The sequence below is a fragment of the Triticum aestivum genome, unplaced genomic scaffold, assembly GCF_018294505.1.
Source record: "Triticum aestivum cultivar Chinese Spring unplaced genomic scaffold, IWGSC CS RefSeq v2.1 scaffold7489, whole genome shotgun sequence".
Lineage (NCBI taxonomy): Eukaryota > Viridiplantae > Streptophyta > Magnoliopsida > Poales > Poaceae > Triticum > Triticum aestivum.
In genome coordinates, this window is record NW_025228742.1 from 17296 (window position 1) to 23049 (window position 5754).

At 40.9% G+C, this 5754-nt stretch overlaps 1 pseudogene; it reads right to left on the minus strand.

The window, feature by feature from the left end:
• Positions 1 to 356: 356 nt before the first annotated feature.
• LOC123174560 (uncharacterized) lies at positions 357 to 3484 on the minus strand (annotated as a pseudogene).
• Positions 3485 to 5754: the final 2270 nt, after the last annotated feature.

Sequence of the window (5754 nt, forward strand, 5' to 3'; positions counted from 1 at the left end):
TTGCACACACGGAAGATGTCAAGCCCATAGCATGCAGCTTAATCGACTCTGAAGAGCAGTAAAACAACTGAAGCGGATGATAGATCCCCATCCAGTTACATAGGCTCTGGTCTTTCCAGGTGCAGGAGAGGTATATGCCATTTGAAGTTCCAAAAAACTAGAGCACAAAGAGTTGATGAGGCAGCTGATATACATTTTCCTTCATATACAAGATTTGATCAGGAAGTGTTGATCAAGAACAACCACAAACAAACGTTGATTAGCAGGCCATAATACACAACCGTACACGCTGGGGCTCCTGATATTCATATTGATGCTATTTTTACACTTCAGGGGTACATATGAAAAACATATATCTACTGTTGTTCAGACATGGTTGAAACTGCAGCATAATCATATTTGACATCTACAGTGTTGCTATCTTTGGAACCGCGTTCTCTCCAACTGATCTTCCACATCTTGAGTAAGGTTACCCTGCATGACAGAGGAAAAAACATTAGTCACATGGATACATAGATCCAAGGCCTATTCAATGTGGTGAAGTTGTTGTCAAAACTACATACACATGATGAATGCGAACATTGGTTTCTGGAAGCAAACCAGAGTACTATTATGTAGTTTGAATAAACAAAAGCGCATCATGAAAAGTTTGCTAAGAACTACCCGTGCAAGTTTTGGTTCATTTTATAAACACCAACAATTTATTTGCAGATGTCTTATTCTGGTATCATCCTAGTAACCAAAGTGAACAAAAACCAACCTCATAAAGAGCGAAAACATCAAAATTTTGGTAAAGCAGTGGAATGGCAATATTATTGATATTTGGTAACACTTGGTGTATTTGTATGCTCAAAGCAGAGTGAACAATACAAACATTGGATTAAAGTGGTTCAATCGAACTGAAACTATACAAAAATTGACTCAAGCGACGCATTGAGTAAGCTGATGTATACCTGTCAGGTTCAATTGTCCTCTTTGCCAACATAAGAGTAAAGAAAACAGGTAGCATCGCAGCACATAGATGCTTAAGAGTATATCCACTAACAATGTCATGTGTTCACCTATATATAGGTTTGTCTGCAGCCTCTTCTACTTTGGCAAGAAGGTAAAATCCTGAAATCAATTTGAAAAATAAGAACAAAAGTATCCAGACAATATAACTTGACGCTTAGCAACCCTCATGAAAAATTGCGCTGAGACAAAATAATTCGGCAATGGCCTATTCTTTAAACTGCACTTAAATAAATGCTTCTGCATAACTCATTCTTGTAGCAATTTCATCAACAACCGAGAAGGAGAAGTTCAGATAGATTTATATTAATTGGACGTTGACTGGTTGATAAATTTTTAGATAACAGCAGACATGACTGGGGAAACAGAATCATCTTGGCACCGGTCAATGATATTGAGAGAATAAAATTTAAGAAGGGGAACAGTAAAACTTTTGGTGAGTTTTCTATGAATTTCAAGGTAACTATGGTTTATAACCAAGCATCATGAGTACAGATTGCCAAAAGAAAAAGGTATCACCAGTTTCTATGCTGTGAGAAAATCGACTATGAAATAAACCAGTACATTAATGCGACTCACATATAGCTATATACACAAATAATGGAACTGCATACACCATGGTGATATTAAACGAGACTAACACTAACCTGCTGCCTGTAAAAAATTGTAGGATGACTAGAATATTTGTGTTTTGTAAGTTGTTGTGTTGTATTGATCTGACCCTCATATGGGGTATATATAGAATACACGAGGGCATAGAGGTTTGGAGTACAAGATGAGTAATACATGGTTTAAACCTATTTGATCTACTCCTTATCTCTATCTTTAAACCCAAACTATATTCTAACACTGCCCACAACTAGTAGCTTGAATGTGTATACATTGGTGGAATAACTATAGTCATCACAGGTATTACAATGCATGGCATGAACTGGATTACCGCATATGGCCGAAGATCATCAAAGAAACTACACAACAGAGTAGACAGTTAAGTTCAAGGAAGAAAATATTCCTGACAGAAGGACAGATAAACAATCAAAAGATCGTGCCTCCAGTACATGATGCTCAGTGCACCAGCAATAACAAGGGGTGCAAGGGACTTTGTTCCTGACCTATCATCAACCCTTTTAATGCTGAAAATGGCCACGATAGACGTGAAAGCAACGTCATCTAGACAAACAAGCACATATGTTAGCGCTTTAAATATTTAAAATCAAGAAAGAAGGAGCAACTCCTAGGGACTGGGGATTATACAGTGTCTACATGTCATGGCACCAAGCTAGGGGCTATACATTAGAGGAGATGATGATGTAAATATCACGATGCTGAATGTTAGATCCATGGCACAGAAGATCTAGGAAAGACTCACAGGCAATTTGTCCCAAACAAAGGTGGCATCGTTCGCGTAGAGATGGTAGTAGGATGAACCAACACGCCAGAAGTGACACCAGCAAAGCAGTGTCCAACTCAAGCGCTCCCCCTCTGAGCTGCCAGCAGGATCAACATCAGAGTGCTACAAATCTCAATTTGAGTCGGAATATGAACCAAATTGGTAAGAGCATCGAGTCTGCACCATAGCCTGAAGTAGTTTGTGTAGTGGCAAAGGATGAGCCACGCGAGACCGACAAATAGGAAGGTGGTGTTTGATAGCACGCTCAACGTATTAGGTATCCATGAGTAAGTAATTGAGCCAAACCTACAGTTCACTCACTCCCCAGTTTCCCTCTTTCTGAAGGAGCGCACGCAATGACGCAAGTACACTACACGTAGAAAGCTGCTGGCTTCCGGCGAGTTGCACACGTACGATCCTAATTAAGCAGCTAGGCAGGCAGCTGGATCGATCTTTGCGTCTAGATAGCTTTGAGGCTAGCCAGATCAAGTAACCGGCTTGATCGCTCAATCTCTCGCCGAAACACAACACGAACCCGAGGACACAAGAGACTCGTCGTGTTATGGCTACAGGTAGGTGCCTGTGGGCACCTGTTAATTGTATTGCTTTCTCATGTTTTATAGAGGTAGAGTATGTAGAATGGCCAAGCCCTCGCGTTTTACAAGATCTGTACCATCATTCATACCTACTGTAACAATTCATCTAGTATGTAGAGTGGCCAAGCAGCAAACATAATGCTGACAAATCAGAAGCTTTTCCTTAGTACTGACTGGAAAAAAAACATTTAAAGGGAGCGTAATTCAGCGAAACCTACGCTTCACTGGCCCACCACCTCTCTCCACAGAACTCGCAAGACCAGGAGCCTAAGAGGCTATTTTTTATTTCATTTATGTGTGCAGTGTGCACTTGATTTTTCTAAATTGTAATTCGAACAATTTTTTCGATCTACGGATAGAAGACTGTGAGAGCGTGCAAGCTTCAATGCCAAAGCCTTATTGGGAACAGGAACCACCCACGCTGAAATTCAAATAATTTTGATTGAGTAGACAAATGGCTAAGCTTTACATACAGATGGGCATACATTTTGTCCTTCAAAAAGTAGCATTAGGTGAAGTTCAAGTGCTACATGTTCTTACTAGTGCTTAGTTGCCAAAGGGCTCCAGACTGAAGACTCGGCCTCGTCCCACTACCTGCACGATCTCAACACTGACCCCAGCGCCCTTAGCCTTCAGTTGTATGGCTCGGCCCCTCTATATGCAACCGCGGTACTCTGTAGTGAATATACCATTGATTCCCCCAAATATCACGCACAACACCCAAGGGCTGGCTTTAGTCATCTTTATACTAGACCTAACACACACTCGGTATCTGTCCACAAATTCGCGAAACAAAATATGCTCTTTGTATTGGTTTACTCCAATATCTCAGAAATATAAGAATGTGGATTATGGATTGTTCCACCAACAAAGGACCACCATATATGCGTTGTGTGGGTGGTGAAGAAACTTCCACTTGCATATATAGTGTCGATTCCCATGCTACCAAAGAGGTCATCATATTGCCATGATCATTTGCATTACAAATGCATGGTAGAGCATCATGCTTGTTCTGTTTCGCAGAAATACTGTTTTTACTATTGTCGACAGTGAAGGAACACAAGATAAATGTTGTCCGATTCCAAAGGTGACACATCAACTGGTACTCTCAACACAAACGTTTGTGGACTTAACAGCTCTGGTTCGAGGCGCGGGACGAGTTATACACTGTTGGACATTCGAAAAAACTAGACCAAGAAAGAGTTGATGAGTCCACTGATAAATGTTTTCGTTTGTGTAGACTAGTACTATTTTTGAACAGGACCATTCACATAAATGATCGTTGATGAGCAGCCAATAACACACAACTGTGCTCGTTGGGGCTCCCGATATCCAGATTGATGCTATTTAACTTTGCAAGTACGCGTAAGAAACACATAAATCTACTGTTTTTCAGATGTAATTGAAATTGCAGCATAATCATATTTGACGTCTACAGTGTATCTGGAGCAGAGTTAGGCCTCCTTTGGTTCATAGGGTAGGAAAATCATAGAAATAGGAAAGTCATAGGAAATGAGATGACATGCATCTCAAATCCTATGAGTAGGAATAGGAAAAGGGATGTCCTTTGATTCACATCATAGGATTTTTTCCATTGAGTCTAGGCTAATGTTTATTTTCCTATGAAATGTGGAGGATAGGAAGAATTCCTCCATAGGCATAGGATTTCATTCCTACAAACCAAAGAGTTTTAAAGAATCCTACAAAATTCCATCAAACCAAAGGAGGCCTTACCCTGCATAGCAGAGGAAAAAACATTAGTCATAAGGGCACGGAGAATCAATGTTTAATACAGTAAATTTCCAAGGGGTATTAATTGTTAATACCACACACACTGGACGAATGCGAACATTGTTTTCTGGAAGCAAACCAGAGTAATATTAAGCGTACCATGAAAAGTTTGCTCACAGCTTCTTCTATAAAAATATGATTCCAAGGGGTAGTCCTGGACGGTCTTGTTTTTTTAAATACCAACAAGTTAACTGCAGATGTCTTATTCTGATATCATTATAGTAACTGAAGTGAACAAAAAATCAACCTCATAAAGAGCGAAAACATCAAAATTTTGGTCTCATACTTTAGCATAAGTGGTATAGCAATATTATCCATGATATTTGGTGACACTTGGTGTATTTGTTTGGATTGCTCAAAGCAGAACAAGCAATACGACTACATCAGATTGAAGTGGTTCAATCAAACTACAACTCTACAAAAATAGACCCAGGCGATGCACTAAGTAAGATGACGGCTTTGCCTAGCAGCGCTGTCCACGAGTGGCCTAATTTTTTTCTAAATTGCAAGTTCTTTTTTCATGAAGCGTTCTGGTAACAAACTACTCCCCAAACCCTCTTCATCGTCTTCACCGGTTCGCCGGCAAAGCTCCAGTGCACCAGTTCTTCGTGTATCTACCATCTCCCGGCCTCCAACCTGTCATCACACAGTGTCGGATTCTCGAATGACTCGCTGCTCATATACGACACTCCGGTCATGTGTCATGTCCATCAATGGCGGGAGAGGGACATGCCGCATATGGCAGCGGATGAACTGACAACTCGACGGCCGGCAAGCGAGTGACAGATCACGAAAGAGAAAACTTCCCGGCGTGGTTCAGAAATTTGGAGCGCGATCGCCTGGTGCCCTCGGAAGCCTCAATTCCCCATGAACTCAGATAGATGTTCATGGATTCTTGCATGCCAATGTGGGACAGCAGCCAGCGATTGGGGTTGCTATTATGGACAAAGCACTCTCTATCGGCTC